Source organism: Hetaerina americana, unplaced genomic scaffold, assembly GCF_022747635.1.
Source record: "Hetaerina americana unplaced genomic scaffold, ioHetAmer1.1.p SCAF_22, whole genome shotgun sequence".
Taxonomy (NCBI): domain Eukaryota; kingdom Metazoa; phylum Arthropoda; class Insecta; order Odonata; family Calopterygidae; genus Hetaerina; species Hetaerina americana.
In genome coordinates, this window is record NW_027286786.1 from 3,117,195 (window position 1) to 3,137,548 (window position 20,354).

Consider the following 20,354-nt stretch of genomic DNA (forward strand, 5'->3'; position numbering starts at 1 on the left):
GATGTGTGGATTCTTAAAGATGAAAAAGTCAAATACAAATGCTATTAAGGTTAGATATGCTTGCATGATACATAATATGTGCACATTATTGTTTAATTCAACTACATAAAGTTAAAAAAAAGAATTATAAACTATAGTGTTGAAGAAATATTCGCACTCCAATAAAAACCATTTTAAATATATGATGCAACAGAAAGATACTAGAATTATCGAACCTCAACATTTGATAAGTTATTGAAGATAAACTATGAAATAAATTCTGTATATCCCCATTGATGAAAAATCAATATGGAAAATTCAGAAGGTTCCATTGAGGATGAAAATGTGTTTTTCTGCAGCTTGGAGTACCCATTTTCTACATTAACCCAGTACTCATTTACTGTAATGTCATTTATGTAACAATGTTCAGTTGACCCAATCCTAGGTGAAAATATTTTTGACTGATTTACCTTATGTCTATCTTCTGTATTGCAATCTATGTGAAGTAAACTATTGAGTGTTCAATTGAACTTACAGGGGATGAAAATTAGTTTTTGTTGACATGGTCATGTTAAAATCAGCGTCGATTATCTGCATTGCAATGTAATGGGTATTCAGTACAATAGATGAATTTTTTTTAAGAAATCAAATGAAATCAATTGCTATCCACCTAATTTATCTATGAAAGAAATGGGAGTGACAAAGAGAATATTTTGATGTCCTTGAATATTTTTTATAATTGGTATTCCTCTGGTTAAGGTAGATTTTGAATGGGCATGGCCTATCTAACAGTACAATGATACATTTCCCACCCTCTCCTAACAAAATACAACCTGACTTTCAACCTTACTTAAATATACCCCTCTTCAGTTCTGCATACTTCCTTCTTCCCTTCAGTCCGTCTGTCATATCTTCTATCGTCTATCTTCCCAGACAGAACCTTTGGGGCAAAGAAAATTGGGATAGATGCCTGGAAGGTGGCCAAAAAGCCTTAAAAATTCTAAAACTATGACAATAAAGATAGTTTTTATGCACAAAATCATACCTAAATATGGCATTGATAAGTAGGTTAAAAAACGTTTTCTAGGTCAGGGAAGGTGATTTTGAGATTTCAACCTTTGGTTTCGTGGGTAACAGAATATAGTGAATCGTTAATTCTTTAACATATGCTATCACTGCAACTGCAAGTTTAGTTACTCCTTTTATAATTCATCAATTTCATGGCACAGAATCCCTCCTATTCCTATTTTTTATATTTACTAGATTTTTTAGCAATTTGGTCAATGTTATGTAAAATACTTAGAAGTTCATGGTCAAGCAGAGCTTTTCTTTTGATTTCAAATATTCTGGATTCTATTTCTTCTTTACATTTATTTTCACTTTTATTCTTATCATTCACATTCAATTTAGCCTTTAGTAATAACAAACTTGGTTTAAATAATCACTGCTGATTATTTAGCAGTCTTGGCATAAATCCATAGCTTTTGGGTGAAGTCAAGTCAATTTCTTAATCTTATTTTTTAATGAGAAAGCAATGATATTAATGCATGCATATTTTCACCAGATTAAAAACTAAATTCTTTATGTTAAAGAAGTTGTTACTATTCAATTAGTTCGGAAATAACATCAATTGAAAAACCCAACTTAAGTAGATTATTTGCGACTTTCATTCCCTTTACTTAGTAAATTGTCTTTCTTTGTGATAAAATTTCTATCCATGGATCCAATTCCTCTGGTGATTCTTGATTATTAATTTTTTTACACTCACCCAGCTATACCCCCCTCAATATCCTTGTCTTCTTAATGTTCTTCTTCTATTGATAATATATAAGATCTACAGATCTCCTTTGATAATTATCCTGCTATTTCGTAACCTTTTCCTTAAAATAATAACATTTCCTTGTTTACAGTCATGTATTTTAGAGCAAGATATTCCCAAACCAGCCTTTCTGCTTATTATGCTTGCATATATTCCCTTAAAATCCTCCACATTTTTTATCTCTTGTCCTTCATTTTGATGATTAGGCTTCTCTTTGTTTTCCATACTCATCTGGTGATAAACCAGTCGCTTGATAGACAATACCAGGAGAAAATCCTGCTTTAAATAGATTTTCTTCTATTCTTACTCCCACCCCTTTTGATCTGCTCAGCTCAACTTGTATGGCCTCAAACAAATGCACACACACACACATTGCTTTCAGTAATCCTTCCACTCCTGTTTGTACCTTTAGATTGCACAATGTTTTTTCATTAGCTTTATTGAAACAGCTCTCTTCTCATTGCATCTTTCGTCGAGGAAATTGCTTTCTAACATGGATTGATTACTTTTCAATTGGAATGCCACATATTCCTTGCTTATATCTTAGCAGCATATGATAGTTTATGTCTGATTTATTTGCAAAAATCTTACAGGGTATAATTTTGTTTTAATCTCCAGCTTCTTACTTTTTGTGCTATTTTGTACCTTATGGGGGTGTTTGACGTAAAGCAAAAGGGAATTATACAGGTTAGCATGAATTCATACTGATTCCCATCATGTAGAGCATTAACAAGTGTACTAAAGCATGTACAATAGTGAGGTGAAGTTGCTCCTTGTGCAATGGAATTGGTATGAAAATATAGACTTGAAGTTTCAAGATCTTACATCATTAACACATTAAAATAAGCTTAAAAAAATTAAGTAGTTGAATATCCCTTCAGAATTGTCTATTATCATGAATGCTTTTTAATGAGTTTCCTATGGCTCTTTTGAATTTTCTCAGAAAGTAACTTAGGATTCTTTGCACAGAAATATTGGCATGATTCCACTAAATCCATCACTTTCTCATGGAAGTCTAATGGAAAATATTCACTATAGCAAAGCAGATGCAAGTGATGATGAAGTAATAAGAGGCTGCCTATGTGTTCATGACTCTATTTCAAATTGCTGCAAAGTATTGGAGAAAGAGGCATTAAAAACTCGGGAGGACAAAGGCAACATATCACAATTGCTAGAGCTGTTTTGAAAAATTTATAATACTAGATTAATTTCCATACTTCATTTCTTCTAATACGTCGTACTTCTTTATTCTAATGCGACAGTTATAAAAAGATGACGAAAACACTACATCCTAAGTCTCAAAAGCGATTCTCAGATGATCTCTGAAAGGCATTTTTTCATTAAATAAGCAATTATAAGCTTAAAAAATAAAGCAGTTGAATATTCCTTCAGAATTGTCTATTATCATTAAAATGCTTCGTATGCTAAGCATGTACAATAGTGAGGTGAAGTTGCTCCTTGTGCAATGGAATTGGTATGAAATATTCATGCGTAGAGTACGTACTATTATATACACGTACATATAAATATATGATAGGATAGGTAGACCACTCAAATCCAATAAATTCATCAGCAAAATCATAATTAGATAAATTAAGTGCATTTATTATCTACTCAGGCCCATCATCGCGTTCACTCTCCGAAGTTAACTCTTCCTCATCTTCGAGAAGTGGCGTTGAAATTTTGCCTAAAGCGTTTTCAAATCTATTTTTACACAGACTCTGACACCCTATCAACATTTCAGGATCCACTGGCTTATTTCTTCAAAGGATACTCTTTTCATCGTTCCCGATTCTGTGTAGTCTTTCATACCAGGCATCATCCACTTTTCCCAAGTAGATTGTCACTTTGATTTAAAAGATTTATCAATGGATAAATCTTGGAAGCCTCGCGAAATTAATGACTTCTAGCTTAAACATCGCTGTATATGATTTTCTTCTCAATCTTTTATGGAGAAAATTCTAAATTGCAAAAGCTTAGCTCAATTCAGGCTTGAGACAAACATCATTTAAGGGGAACTGATATAGAACCTAGAGTCTGTCTAGAAATGCTGAGCGCCGATACTAACAAAGCGAAGTAGAGCAACAAAACAAGTACATTCTATTTCATTAATTCTCTTATTTTTAATATTTGATTTGCTGAAAGTTACTTAATATGGCAAATGAAAGGGCAAACAAACCTATGTCTTAAGGGTAAATGTTTGAGATGTTTAAAAATTATTTAATCCATTTTTAGAATTTTTTATTTTGGCCCCCCCTTTGGCTTCATTGCGAAATAATAGATCCTGAAAAATAGAACCAAAATGATTCCAAGGTGTTTATTATTGTCCATTCTTACCAAATAAACCCATTAAACCCAGAAATAATTCAAAACGAGAAAATAAAACCGTAATATAAGATCAAGCAAAATTTTCATTGATTTTAAATGTACCATTATTTCCAAATATTAAGCATAAAACGACATTCCTTTGTTTGAGAGTGAATGTTTGAGACGTTTAAAAGTTATATAATCCATTTTTAGAAATTTTTATTTTTCTCATTTCACCATGAAGAGTGCCCATTGCCCCCTTTGGCTTCATTGCGAAATAATAGATCCTGAAAAATACAACCAAAATGATTCCAGGGTGTTTATTATTGTTCATTTTACCCAAATAAACCAATTAAACCCAGAAATAATTCAATAAGAGAAGATAAAACCTTAATAAGAGTTCAAGCAAAATTTTCGATGATTTTAAATGCAACAATATTTCCAAAAATTAAGCATAAAACGACTTTCTTTGGCTTGAGAGTGAATGTTTGAGACGTTTAAAAGGCATTTAATACATTCTAGAATTTTTCATTTTTCTCATTTCACCATGAAAACTGCCTTTGGCTTCATTGCGAAATATTAATTCCTGAAAAATAGAACAAAAATTATTCCAAGGTGTTATTTTTGCTCATTGTACCCAAATAAACCAATTAAACCCAGAAATAAATCAATAGCAGAAGATATAACCATAATATAAGATCATGCAAAATTTTCAAAGATGGCAAATGGACCATTATTTCCCAAAATTAAGCATAAAACGACATTCTTTTGTTTGAGAGTGAATGTTTAAGACGTTTGAAAGGTATTATATCCATTTTTAGAAATTTTTAATTTCCTCTTTTCACCATGAAAAGTGCCTCTCCTATGGCTTCATTGCGAAATATTTAATCCTGAAAAATAGAACCAAAATGGTTCCAAGGTGTTTATTATTGTTCATTGTACCCATATAAACCAATTAAACCCAGAATTAATTCAATAGGAGAAGATAAAACTGTAACAATACATCTAGAAAAATTTTCAATGATTTTCGATGTACCAATTTTTCGAATAATTAAGCATAAAACGACATTCTTTTTTTTGTGAGTGACTGTTTGAGACGTTTAAAAGTTTAATAATCCATTTTTAGAAATTTTAATTTTTCTCATCTCACTTTATTTCGCCAATACTTTATTTCGAAATATTCGATCATGAAAAATAGAACTAAAATGACTCCAGGGTGTTCATTATTGTTCAATGTACCAAAAAAAACCAAGTAAACCAAGAATTAATTCAAAAGGAGAAGATAATCCCGTAATAAAAGATCAAGCAAATTTTCAATGATTTTCAATGTACCATATTTCTAAAAATTAAGCATAAAACGACATTCTTTTTTTTAAAGTGAATATTTGATACGTTTGAAAGGTATTTAATCCAGTTTCATAATTATTTATTTTTCTCATTTCACCATGATAACTGCCAATACCCCCCCTTTGGCTACTTTGCGAAATTTTCGATCCTGAAAAATAGAACCAAATTGATTCCAGGGTGTTTATTATTGTTCATTGTACCCAAATAAACCAATTAAACCCAGAAATAAATCAATAGGAGAAGATAAAACCATAATATAAGATCATGCAAAATTTTCAAAGATGGTAAATGTACTATTATTTCCAAAAATTAAGCATGAAACTACATTATTTTGTTAGAGAGCGAATGTTGGAGATGTTTTAAAGGTATTTAATCCATTTTTAGAAATTTTTATTTTTCTCATTTCACCATGAGAAGTGCCAATACTTTATTGCGAAACATTCGATCCTGAAAAATAGAACCAAAATAATTCCAAGGTGTTTATTATTGTTCATTGTTACCAAATAAACCCATAAAACCAAGAATTTTTTCAAAAGGAGAAAATAATACTGTATTATAAGATCAAGCAAAATTTTCAATGATTGTAAATGTACCATTATTTCCAAATTTTAAGCAGAAACCGACTTTCTTTTGTTTTAGAGTGAATGTTTAAGACGATTAAAAAGCATTTTATCCATTTTTAGAATTTTTAATTTTTCTCATTTCACAATGAAAACTGCCAATACCCCCCCCCCTTTGGCTTCATTGCGAAATATTCGATCCTGAGAAATAGAACCAAAATCGTTCGAAGGTGGTTGTTATTGTTCATTGTTACCAAATAAACCAATGAAACCCTCTCTTTATTTTTAGAGTGATTGTTTGAGACGATATAAAGGCATTAAATCCCTTTTTAGAATTTTCAATTTTTCTCATTTCACAATGAAAACTGCCAAACCAACCCCCCCTTAGGCTTCATTGCGAAATATTTGATCCTGAAAAATAGAACCAAAATCATTCCAAGGTGTTTCTCAGTTTTTATTCTGACAATACTCGTTGTGTTACTGAATCATGTTATAGTTTTTGGCATTGAATTTCCTAATCTTTGTCCTCTCTTACGGATGTGGACTATCGTATAACCATTCTCCTAAACGGTCTCCGGTTTCTTCATAAGAAATTTTAGCGACTGATCTTTTCATGCCTTATCGCCATTTCCTAGATTAAATATTTTTCAATCTTCGTTGAGGTCTTCCAACATAAGGTTCCGTCGTGAGAGTATGATTCCTGCAGATCTAACTTGAACGAATTCCATATTTTGCATGACCTCATTTTTCTTTTCATTATAACAATGAGAACCTTCGGTATGCTAAATATGTAGCGCTGATTGTGTCTTCTTGTGATCTTCTACTCCTATCGTCTGCTTTTACTCTTCAGTTCTGTTTTTCAAGAGATAGCCTCGCCTGTTGCTTCTTTCCTGGCATTCTCAGCAATTATCACCCATAGAAATCGCATTTGCACCTTGGGAAAACTCCGATTCCCCTTCGGCTTCCTTGAACTAGGTTTCTTGACTTCTTTAGGCAGTGGGACATCATGAAAAAGACTAACGGAGTGGATATAAGCTACCAGCTTTACCACTGAGAAAATGTGCCCTTTATTTTTCGTGAACAACTTTTATGCTTGATCATTTGGATCAAGTTTAGTCGAGGATATTACCTATTTTGGAAATGCACGGAAGAATTGTGCAGGGCAATGGATCTTTCAGAAAGAGATAAGTAAGGTAATGGAGGAGAAGGCAAAGCGTATGGAAATGAATACAAACGATGAAATGTTAAGAAAGGGAGAGGATTGATTAATGGGAGCCATCTCATCTCTTTACCTCCATATATGCCAAAGGAGGCATATATGGAGGTAAAGCGTTTTGATGGGTGAGGGTCTGCTGAAGACATGGATTAAGGAAAGAACATTTGACAAGCAAGGCTGAAAGAGAAGCGGACAGGCATACTGGACGGAATGAGGGAAGGCAACATATATGCGGAATTGTAATAAGGTTTAATGCCATTTGAGGCCTCAGGATGGGTCTTGTGAGGCTAGGCTAAGGAATGTAGTGGTTTGGTCTAGCTTAAACGGTAGTCTATCCAAACAATATTGTTCACCAACTCAAATGTCTACTTAATTTATTCCTGGCAAACCGTTTTGGTAAGCACAAATTATACACCTTCCGCCAAACTTGTTCGATTACTATTTAAAAAAAAGAATATATAATTGATGAAATTCCATGTACAAAACATAGTAATATATAAATATGAAAAAAAAGAGTAATAATTAGTTCGTATATCATTATTTCTACGCATAAGTAACAGCTCCGATAATTATTAAAACTAGAAAATGGTGCGAAGAGCATACAAATTTCGATCTCCATGCAATAGTTTCTCTGAAAATATTTCAGAAACAATCGACAGCAATGCCCTCTCCTCGCCCACAATTGTATGTGGCATGCATATTGGTAGTGGAATTTCTGTATTATACCCAATTCCCACCCTCTTCCCTCGCTCCCTCCCTAAGGCCCAACCTCTTCATTACCTCCTTCCCTAAAGCCCACCCTCATCCCTCCCTCCCTCCCTAACGCCCACTTCCTTCCCTTCCTTAACGCCCATACTCTTCCCTCCCTCCCTCCCTCCCTAACGCCCACCCTCTACCCTTCCTCCCTCCCTAACACCGACCCTCTTCCCTTCCTTCTGCCCTAAAACCCACCCTCTTCCCTCCTTTCCTCCCTAACGCCCACCCTCTTCTTTCCCTAACGCCCACCCCCTTCCTCCCTCCCTAACGCCCACCCTCTTCCCTTCCTCCCTCCCTAACGCCCACCTCCTTCCCTCCCTCCCTCCCTCCCTAACGCCCACCCTCTACCCTTCCTCCCTCCCTAACACCGACCCTCTTCCCTTCCTTCTGCCCTAAAGTCCACCCTCTTCCCTTCCTCCCTCCCTAAAACCCACCCTATTCCCTTCGTCCCTCCCAAATGCCCAACTAATTTCCACCTTCCCTCCCTCCCTCCCTAACAACCACCCTCTTTCCACCCTCCCTCCTTAACGCCCAACCTCTTTCCTCACTCCCTCTCTAACGCCCACTATCTTCCCTTCCTCCCTCCCTAACACCCACCCTCTTCCCTCCCAAAAGCCAACCCTCTTTCCTCCCTAACGCCAAAGCCCTTCTCTCCCACCCTCCCTAATGCCCAACCTATTTCCACCCTCCCTCCCTCCTTAACATCCACCCTCTTTCCTCCCTCCTTCCCTAACGCCCACCCCCTTCCCTCCCTAACACCCACCCTCTTTCCTCCCTCCCTCCCTAACGCCCACCCCCTTCCCTCCCTAACGCCCACCCTCTTTCCTCCCTCCCTCCCTAACGCCCACCCCCTTCCCTCCCTCCCTCCCTAACGCCCTCCCCCTTCCCTCCCTCCCTAACGCCCACTCATTTTTTTCCCTCCCTCCATAACGCCCAACCTCTTCCCCCCTCCCTTCCTTCCTAACGCCCACCTTCTTCCCTCCCTCCTTTCTAACGCCCACCCTCTTCCCTCCCTCCCTCCCTTCCTTCTTAACGCCCACCCTCTTTCCTCCCTCCTTTCTAACGCCCACCCTCTTCTCTCCCTCCCTCCCTTCCTTCTTAACGCCCACACTCTTTCCTCCCTCCCTCCCTAACGCCCACCCTCTTCCCTCCCTCCTTCCATCCCTAACGCCCACCCTTTTCCCTCCCTCCCTAATGCCCACCCTCCTTCTCTCTTACCTCCCTTCCTTCCTTCCTAACACCCACCCTCTTCCCTCCCTCCTTCCATCCCTAACGCCCACCCTCTTCCCTCCCTCCCTCCCTCCCCTTTCCGCACTTACCTTTTATGCCACTGATTCTCTGATGATCTGGCCTTTATACCCCAGGCCTTTTTTTTTACTTACATTTTCTCTATTCAGGTTTTGTCCTGGCCAATTCCCATTGATCTTCTGCAGCTGTTTTAACCGAATCTTGAGGGGCCGTCTTCATCTTTTCATTAGGAGAATAAACTTCATCTTAGGCACTCTTTGAGAGTTTCATCCGTGGCACCATCCTGCTTATTTGATATTTTTAGATCAGTGCTACGTCAGTGGCCGGTGCTTGCTAAGTGCTGTCTGTGGCCAATCACGTCTAGTGTTTGGTGGGAGTTCTTTGGGAGCACGTATCAGGACAATATGCGGATCCGCCATAAACGGGTGGTTTAGAATTCTGATGAGTGATTTAAAGAGAGGTTTTCTATTGATCCAGTGAGACACCATTTGGAATATACCGCATGAATTATGGATCTTCGGGAGAAAATTTGGCAATAAGAATTAGATAAAGTCCAGACAAAATCCGCTGGATTCATTAAAAATTGTTATGATAAGATCACAAGTGTAACGGTTGGTTGAGAATTCAGATGAGATATTTAAAGAGAGATTTTCTTTTTCTCCAGTTAGACACCTGCCACCGTCCTCTAAAGTATTCACCCCAAGGTTTAAGGCCTCATTTTGAGGAAGCAATTTTTATCAGAATGGGGGATGCTTTTTTCTTCTACATATAATTTGTTATTCGCAAACCAGGTGTTGGTATGCAAAGATGATAACTTTGTAAGTCGAGGCCTGGGTCGTGTTTGAGTGTATGTGGAGGAACAAAGTGTTTTCTTCCTCGAAATGACTCTTTGTCCCCAACCACCTTACTCCCCAATATTTTCTAACCCCTTCCATTCCTTAAACAAGTATAAATATTATGTATCATATGTTGGATCTTGTCTTGCACCTGAATATGGTTCGATGAACTGAAACACGTTGTGCGTTACAAATAAATCTGGAAAAGTGCAAATATGGTTTATCTCATAATGACAAATATCCACTACATGTTGCCTGAACTTTTTGAATATATTCGGAACGGTAGCATACCTTATCAAGCCAAACTCTTCGTAAATTATCTGTTTAATTCCATATGGCAGAACTAAACAGAAATGTCTCAACCTGGACCTTACCCCCAAGTATGTGAACCTAACCGACAAATCTTCATCAAAAGCAGCTCATCATACTGTGATCTGCACCAAGAGAACCTGGATTATATGAGAACTGAGAGATTGGTACAGTAAGAGGGATGCCTACTCACATTACCTCCATCACCTCCTCATGGAACTATCATCAGCTTCACATGTCACTCAGTGGCACTCTCTTTATGACCATGTTAAATCTGTGGGAAGTGAAGTCTCCTCCAAAAATTATTCCTTTATAAACAAAAAACTACATTATTTGCTGTGTGGATGGGGAAATGCAACTCATTGTCCCAAGTGTAAACTCAAAAGTGATTTTAAGTTTCATCCTGAAGTAGTCAATTTCTCTGATTCTTCCTTTATCGGCTCCAAATTTTGACTACAGAAAAGGCTTTAAGTTTGCCCCTACTCAGCCTCAGGCACAACACCCCTTAAAATCTTTGATAGTGGACTGTGAAGTTGCCCTGCATTCTGAACATACAGGTATTAAACAAAATGTTAAAGGTATTATCACCTCCCATCTTGACAATGGAGACAGTGCCCGCCTCAAGAAAGTGGGCCTACTACATAACAATGTGTTAATATCCTTCATGCAGAAAATAGAAAAAGAAAACCTGATCATCTCTAAAGCAGATAAAGGGAATAGCATAATAATCTTACACAAACCTTTTATCGAAAAATGTGGCCATGTGTTGACAGATAAGTCCTTTGTGATCCTCCCTCATGACCTAAATACTAGGCTCCAAAAAAGTGTAAAAGCAGCTTTGTCCGCAGGTTCTAAATTGTTCTCAGAAAGTTTTATTACAAGTGAATCTTCTACCTCCTAGATTTAATGGCTTCCCGAAATTTCATAAAGATAGAACACCCGTTCGCCCAGTGGTATCATGCATAGGCTCACCATCATACAAATTAGCCTCCAAACTGAATACCACTAGTTTTTCTACTAGTTTTTCACTAGTTCCACTAGTTTTTCAGCAAAATATAGTGTAAAGAATTCCATTCTCAAAACACGTAATCTTCACCATTTCTCTTTGCCTCCTAACTCCAAACTAGTTTTCTTTGATGTAAAAAATGTACTTATCTCTGTGCCCATTCAAAAAACCTAGTTAAAAAGGATTTACCAAGAGACTCCAACATGAACCTTGTGTTTATAAAAGAACACCAACTGCTCATGGAAATGTGTGCCAACCAGAATTACTTTTTATTCAATTATGTGTGCTATCATCAAAGGGAGGGCTAAGCAATGGGATCTCCTCTATCCACACTATTAACAGAAATATTTATGGGCTATTTAGACTCACAAATATAGAACTACGGCCAACCTATCATTACTAATATACTCTACTGGTATTTCTATTTGGACCACACCATCTGCTGTTGGACTGGGAGTATATAACAACTAGACAGTTGACTCAATCTTTTAAATGCCCAACACCCCAAAATTAAGTTCACCATGGAAATCAAATCTGGGAGAGAGTTGAACTCTGTTCAACTTTCCATATCTATCATAGATGATAAACACAGTGTTGTCATGTACAGGAAACTATGTCACAGTGATGCAATCATTCCTGCCACCCTATGAACCAGAAAGTGCCCGTCTTCCATTCAATGATCCAACAACTTGTTACTTTACCACTACCACTTGTTTCGGGTGACGAGACGTGGATCTTTGAGTACGATCCGGAGTCGAAGAGACAAAGTGCGGAGTGGCACACCCCATCATCACCCCGTCAAAAGAAAGCTCGCATGAGCAAATCTCGGATCAAGGCGATGCTCATTGTCTTTTTTGACAAAAGGGGAGTCGTCCACTACGAATTTGTACCTGAACGACAAACTGTAAATGCTGCATTTTACGTCCAAGTGCTCGACAGGCTTCGAAAACGAGTCGCCCGCGTCCGGCCAGCGATCAAAAACATCTGGCGGCTGCATCACGACAATGCGCCGTCTCACACCGCGCTTGTCGTGTCGGACTTCTTGGCCAAGCACGGCGTGGCAAGGCTGCCGCACCCGCCCTACAGCCCGGACTTGGCACCACCGGACTTCTTTCTGTTCCCGAAGATAAAGAGGAGTTTGAAAGGAACGCGATACGGGACTTTGGACGCCGTCAAAGAGGCCGTGACGACGTGTCTTCGAGAGGTTCCCGATGATGCCTTCGCGGGAGCGTTCCAGGAATGGGAACGCCGCTGGAACAAGTGTATCGACTCACAAGGGTCCTATTTTGAGGAATATTAGCTTAAGATATGTGAAAGTGTAATACATTTTTTTTCCTGAGCTCAGTACACTTATTTTCCGGACGAACCTGTATGACTTGATTATCCGCAAATCTACTAAGTTGGTGTTCAGTTTCCTACCAACTATTTCCTCTTCCACCATCATTGTCCATGCTTCTCTTATCATTTCCCTCGCGTCTGCATTGAAATTGGCGGCTGATAATGAATCTACTCACCTTGTCTAACGCTCCCCGTGGTAGACCATCTAAGACGCTGCACTTACAATGAAATCAGAAAAGACATACATGCTTCGGATGTTTCATACCCTTCCTATCATCTGCCATACCCGAATTGCCATTTTATATTCTATAGTACATGAATTAAATATATTAACCCAATACACTCTGCCTGTCGAACAGAAGCATGATGTTCGATTCACAACTTTACCGCTCAACCGAAACTTTGCATACATACAGGTACTTTGTCGGTTTAAAAAGGAAAGATTACTTCCATTTTGTATTGCGCACATCCGTGTCCGCATTGAGGGAGTGTTAGTTTAGGCAGAATATCATGTAATGTTTACTTCCTTGATCACCAAAGATGACAAGTACAAAAACAACTCTTACTTCAGTTTGTTTATTTCATTTATCAATCCGTTATAAGAGGTACGAGATGTTCGTTCCATTTCAATTTACTTTTTCAGATACCATTAAATCAATAATACCATAGTTTTTTCCCTCTTTCCGGGATCAGCCGTTTTCACGCTCCTCCATGCGTGCGGCATTTAATCGTGGTATTTCAGTTCGGGGACGCCCGGTCACGGCAACCAAGGAGGACCACGCGCCCCCTACTCTCTTCCCCTCCCCCCCTCTTGCCGCACCTAACACGCCGTCTTGCTGGTAGTATTGCACGGACGCAATGGACGCATTTACAGTTGTACTTATAATACTTTAACTGCAATTCTCTACGCCGGGAGGAATCCATTCGCTGCCCTGTTTGCGAAAGTTTAACGCTTCGTGCCCAGCGACTCCTTTCGTTTTCACTTTCACGAAAACTTTCGTGCGACTACTTTTTTTGTCGTAGAATTTAATTTAATTTTCGTTTCCTCGTAGTAATAAAAGAATATGGTACAGCCATTGTCGCTAATAATGTTCTCATTTTTGTTTTTTTTTGTAGGTCGTCTTCGGAATAACATTATCCCGCCATCACGATCGATCTAAGGGTAGGAAACCATCTCGTGGCGGGACGCTGGGTCGCATTTGTCATGCAGAGAGAGATGTAACTGATCATGCGTACTATAAGTTTGCTCTAATTTTAAAAATTCGATGTGAAAAACCATGAATATTATCTTACCTACTAGAAACATAGATCATTCCCTAGATTTACAGAAATGGGGAATCGTATTTTGTCCGGTTTATTATAATTTTGCTGATTTTATTTTAGGCCTCCTCGAAAAAAATGTCGGACAGGGTGTGCGATTGAGGAACCCTGGAGACCGTCAGTGGTGAGTGTCACATTTATCTCATTAATTTTAGTAACCACTAGTTTTCTCGGTGTTGCTGTCTTTGTGGTAGGGATAGCTATGTTCATCTAACATTTGGGTTGTCCTGTAAACCCTAACGTTGGTAGTGTGACAAAATGAAAACAACTAGAAATAGCCTTGCACGTATTTCCCTTCTACTGTTTGGAAATCAAACTGTTTAGACTCTCTCAGGTCTCGATACTCGGGTCTGGCTTTCTCGCCAAGTCGAAATGTTCTTTAATTGGGAGAGGGCTATATTCGGGTACTTGAAACAATGAATTCCAGATTAAGTGAAGAATTTTGGGAATAATTGCGGAATTATGTCGTAATACTCTATGTTTATAGAGAATTTACGAGTAGTACAATTGATGTTCCTGATTGGAAATTCAGGGTTTGAAGTGACTGTGCGATCCAGACGCATAGTCTTTGATTCATTCGATCTAATATTTCCTCTTGTCTAATATTCGAAGACAAAGTTAGGTCATCAGTGAAACAAAAGCGTGTTTTATGTAAGCTCTCATGCATTTTGCCTTGTAAATGGAAGCATTTGTAGTGGGACGTTGTTCTGTACATCAGGCAAGATGGAGTGGTGAGATTGCGCATTTTAGGAGTGGGTCTGGTGAGTGAGTTTAGTGTTTTCCTATGTGTCTTAAATTCATTTGTAAAGATTAATAAACAGTGGGCAAACAGCAATTCAGTTTTCCGCGATCAGAATTCGCCAGAACCGGAAAAAAATGGCAATGATTATTTCTCTGATGGGGTCGTTTACTTTTGTTTTTGTAAATTAAATCAAAACAGACAGCCATCATTACTCAAAATTTCAATTACTAGTTTTTCGCACGCGTCGTGATGTACAGTAATAGATATTATTCCCAAATTCCGCTTTACATCTCAGTGCGGTTAAACACGAAGACATCCCTCTACTCATTAATTGGGAGCGAAATAAGACGACTTCTTTGATGAATGCTGAGGCCCCCTTAAATGTGTTCTTCTCAAGGGGCGACTCATGCCAATAGCCCGTTCTCATGCCAAGGAATGAGATCAAACCACTACTTTCTGATATCAGAAATCGGTTAAGTCACATCAATCGGAGAACAATTGCAATGTTTAACTCTCCGCCGGGATCGTTTTGTTTTTATGAATTCAATCAATCGAGGAGCTTCACTGTTGAGCTTGTTCTCTAATCTTTAGAGAAAATCTCAGAAATCATAATAAAAATAAGTGATCTACTCATACTTTTTGGTCTACTCAAAGCATTTAATTTACAATTACGCTTTTTTTCAATGTTTTTAATGAACTCACTTGAATTTCTCCGTTTAACTATCAAAGTTGAGTCTTGCAGCGGAATTATATTCGAGGTATTCTGCAGTAACGCCTTAGCTCAACATTTCCATTGTGTATGATTAAATATTCCTTGTTGAATTGAAACATAATTTGTTTCGAATTTTGCACAGGCAGCGATGTTGTGGTTTCAGTCTCCTATTTCTCCAATCTTTTATCTTAAATATAAATAAACACTTAACATCAAACGTTTCTTGTTTTGTGAGAAATTTCTGAACCATGATTTGTCTTGTAATGTCCTTCATTCCATATTTGTCGCCCTGGTTTTCTCTCCGCGAGCCTTCATGTTTTAATGAAGACTTTCATGTCCATTTCTCCCCATACCTTTTTAAATTTTTCGTCCCTTTTTTTATCGGAAAGTTTAGAGACGTACTGGTCAGGGTTCATGCCTCAACAGCAAAACCATGTCCATTATATCAAATTCGCCTGTTTCGAATTCATGTCCATTAGCTTTTCGCTGGGTGTTGATTTTGGGAAGTAATTTGAGTTTAGTCTGTGTAAAAATGTTGGAAAGAGAAATCTCTGAAGTGTTTTTTTCAAATATAATGAATCGCTAGAAATGTTTGAAACCTGTTCTAGTTTTCAAATGGCTTTTACTGATGGCACCATGGATAAAAATATTTTATTTTGAATTCATCCTTCCCCGTCTAGTACAGTTTTGGAACATTTTTTCAGCCATCCATTCATCCAAAGTCCGCCAGCATCTTTCAAGTTCTTTTATTCTGGCTTCGAAACCTCTTCCGGTCTGCCCAATGTAGCACATATCTCAGGAATCACACTTCACCGGATAAATGTGGGATTGTAAGAGGGGTTCTAATTTGCCTTTGCTGCGGCAAAGGATGCGGATTATGAAAAGAGATATATAATTTCCTTTTAATATATTTTTGGGCAATGTTATTCGGAAGATCACTCTCAAAAAATAGTCGATGCCACTTTTTGGGCTTTTTTGGTGTCGGACTAACAGAGCATTACTATGAAATAGCTTTCAATTTCAATTATTCTTTAAGAGATTGGCTCCAATATTTACACGATAGCCATTGGATACTGCTATTGAATTTATAATGTCTAGAATTGACATTTTTTGGTGGTAGTGGTAAAGTAACAAGTTGTTGGATCATTGAATGGAAGACGGGCACTTTCTGGTTCATAGGGTGGCAGGAATGATTGCATCACTGTGACATAGTTTCCTGTACATGACAACACTGTGTTTATCATCTATGATAGATATGGAAAGTTGAACAGAGTTCAACTCTCTCCCAGATTTGATTTCCATGGTGAACTTAATTTTGGGGTGTTGGGCATTTAAAAGATTGAGTCAACTGTCTAGTTGTTATATACTCCCAGTCCAACAGCAGATGGTGTGGTCCAAATAGAAATACCAGTAGAGTATATTAGTAATGATAGGTTGGCCGTAGTTCTATATTTGTGAGTCTAAATAGCCCATAAATATTTCTGTTAATAGTGTGGATAGAGGAGATCCCATTGCTTAGCCCTCCCTTTGATGATAGCACACATAATTGAATAAAAAGTAATTCTGGTTGGCACACATTTCCATGAGCAGTTGGTGTTCTTTTATAAACACAAGGTTCATGTCTTTAAAAGATTGAGTCAACTGTCTAGTTGTTATATACTCCCAGTCCAACAGCAGATGGTGTGGTCCAAATAGAAATACCAGTAGAGTATATTAGTAATGATAGGTTGGCCGTAGTTCTAGTAGGTAGTAGCGCAAGATGTCTCTTGGTAAATCCTTTTTAACTAGGTTTTTTGAATGGGCACAGAGATAAGTACATTTTTTACATCAAAGAAAACTAGTTTGGAGTTAGGAGGCAAAGAGAAATGGTGAAGATTACGTGTTTTGAGAATGGAATTCTTTACACTATATTTTGCTGAAAAACTAGTGGAACTAGTGAAAAACTAGTAGAAAAACTAGTGGTATTCAGTTTGGAGGCTAATTTGTATGATGGTGAGCCTATGCATGATACCACTGGGCGAACGGGTGTTCTATCTTTATGAAATTTCGGGAAGCCATTAAATCTAGGAGGTAGAAGATTCACTTGTAATAAAACTTTCTGAGAACAATTTAGAACCTGCGGACAAAGCTGCTTTTACACTTTTTTGGAGCCTAGTATTTAGGTCATGAGGGAGGATCACAAAGGACTTATCTGTCAACACATGGCCACATTTTTCGATAAAAGGTTTGTGTAAGATTATTATGCTATTCCCTTTATCTGCTTTAGAGATGATCAGGTTTTCTTTTTCTATTTTCTGCATGAAGGATATTAACACATTGTTATGTAGTAGGCCCACTTTCTTGAGGCGGGCACTGTCTCCATTGTCAAGATGGGAGGTGATAATACCTTTAACATTTTGTTTAATACCTGTATGTTCAGAATGCAGGGCAACTTCACAGTCCACTATCAAAGATTTTAAGGGGTGTTGTGCCTGAGGCTGAGTAGGGGCAAACTTAAAGCCTTTTCTGTAGTCAAAATTTGGAGCCGATAAAGGAAGAATCAGAGAAATTGACTACTTCAGGATGAAACTTAAAATCACTTTTGAGTTTACACTTGGGACAATGAGTTGCATTTCCCCATCCACACAGCAAATAATGTAGTTTTTTGTTTATAAAGGAATAATTTTTGGAGGAGACTTCACTTCCCACAGATTTAACATGGTCATAAAGAGAGTGCCACTGAGTGACATGTGAAGCTGATGATAGTTCCATGAGGAGGTGATGGAGGTAATGTGAGTAGGCATCCCTCTTACTGTACCAATCTCTCAGTTCTCATATAATCCAGGTTCTCTTGGTGCAGATCACAGTATGATGAGCTGCTTTTGATGAAGATTTGTCGGTTAGGTTCACATACTTGGGGGTAAGGTCCAGGTTGAGACATTTCTGTTTAGTTCTGCCATATGGAATTAAACAGATAATTTACGAAGAGTTTGGCTTGATAAGGTATGCTACCGTTCCGAATATATTCAAAAAGTTCAGGCAACATGTAGTGGATATTTGTCATTATGAGATAAACCATATTTGCACTTTTCCAGATTTATTTGTAACGCACAACGTGTTTCAGTTCATCGAACCATATTCAGGTGCAAGACAAGATCCAACATATGATACATAATATTTATACTTGTTTAAGGAATGGAAGGGGTTAGAAAATATTGGGGAGTAAGGTGGTTGGGGACAAAGAGTCATTTCGAGGAAGAAAACACTTTGTTCCTCCACATACACTCAAACACGACCCAGGCCTCGACTTACAAAGTTATCATCTTTGCATACCAACACCTGGTTTGCGAATAACAAATTATATGTAGAAGAAAAAAGCATCCCCCATTCTGATAAAAATTGCTTCCTCAAAATGAGGCCTTAAACCTTGGGGTGAATACTTTAGAGGACGGTGGCAGGTGTCTAACTGGAGAAAAAGAAAATCTCTCTTTAAATATCTCATCTGAATTCTCAACCAACCGTTACACTTGTGATCTTATCATAACAATTTTTAATGAATCCAGCGGATTTTGTCTGGACTTTATCTAATTCTTATTGCCAAATTTTCTCCCGAAGATCCATAATTCATGCGGTATATTCCAAATGGATCAATAGAATTCCTCTCTTTAAATCACTCATCAGAATTCTAAACCACCCGTTTATGGCGGATCCGCATATTGTCCTGATACGTGCTCCCAAAGAACTCCCACCAAACACTAGACGTGATTGGCCACAGACAGCACTTAGCAAGCACCGGCCACTGACGTAGCACTGATCTAAAAATATCAAATAAGCAGGATGGTGCCACGGATGAAACTCTCAAAGAGTGCCTAAGATGAAGTTTATTCTCCTAATGAAAAGATGAAGACGGCCCCTCAAGATTCGGTTAAAACAGCTGCAGAAGATCAATGGGAATTGGCCAGGACAAAACCTGAATAGAGAAAATGTAAGTAAAAAAAAAGGCCTGGGGTATAAAGGCCAGATCATCAGAGAATCAGTGGCATAAAAGGTAAGTGCGGAAAGGGGAGGGAGGGAGGGAGGGAAGAGGGTGGGCGTTAGGGATGGAAGGAGGGAGGGAAGAGGGTGGGTGTTAGGAAGGAAGGAAGGGAGGTAAGAGAGAAGGAGGGTGGGCATTAGGGAGGGAGGGAAAAGGGTGGGCGTTAGGGATGGAAGGAGGGAGGGAAGAGGGTGGGCGTTAGGGAGGGAGGGAGGAAAGAGTGTGGGCGTTAAGAAGGAAGGGAGGGAGGGAGAGAAGAGGGTGGGCGTTAGAAAGGAGGGAGGAAAGAGGGTGGGCGTTAAGAAGGAAGGGAGGGAGGGAGGGAAGAGGGTGGGCGTTAGAAAGGAGGGAGGGAAGAAGGTGGGCGTTAGGAAGGAAGGGAGGGGGGAAGAGGTTGGGCGTCATGGAGGGAGGGAAAAAAATGAGTGGGCGTTAGGGAGGGAGGGAAGGGGGAGGGCGTTAGGGAGGGAGGGAGGGAAGGGGGTGGGCGTTAGGGAGGGAGGGAGGAAAGAGGGTGGGCGTTAGGGAGGGAAGGGGGTGGGCGTTAGGGAGGGAGGGAGGAAAGAGGGTGGGTGTTAGGGAGGGAAGGGGGTGGGCGTTAGGGAGGGAGGGAAGGGGGTGGGCGTTAGGGAAGGAGGGAGGAAAGAGGGTGGATGTTAAGGAGGGAGGGAGGGTGGAAATAGGTTGGGCATTAGGGAGGGTGGGAGAGAAGGGCTTTGGCGTTAGGGAGGAAAGAGGGTTGGCTTTTGGGAGGGAAGAGGGTGGGTGTTAGGGAGGGAGGAAGGGAAGATAGTGGGCGTTAGAGAGGGAGTGAGGAAAGAGGTTGGGCGTTAAGGAGGGAGGG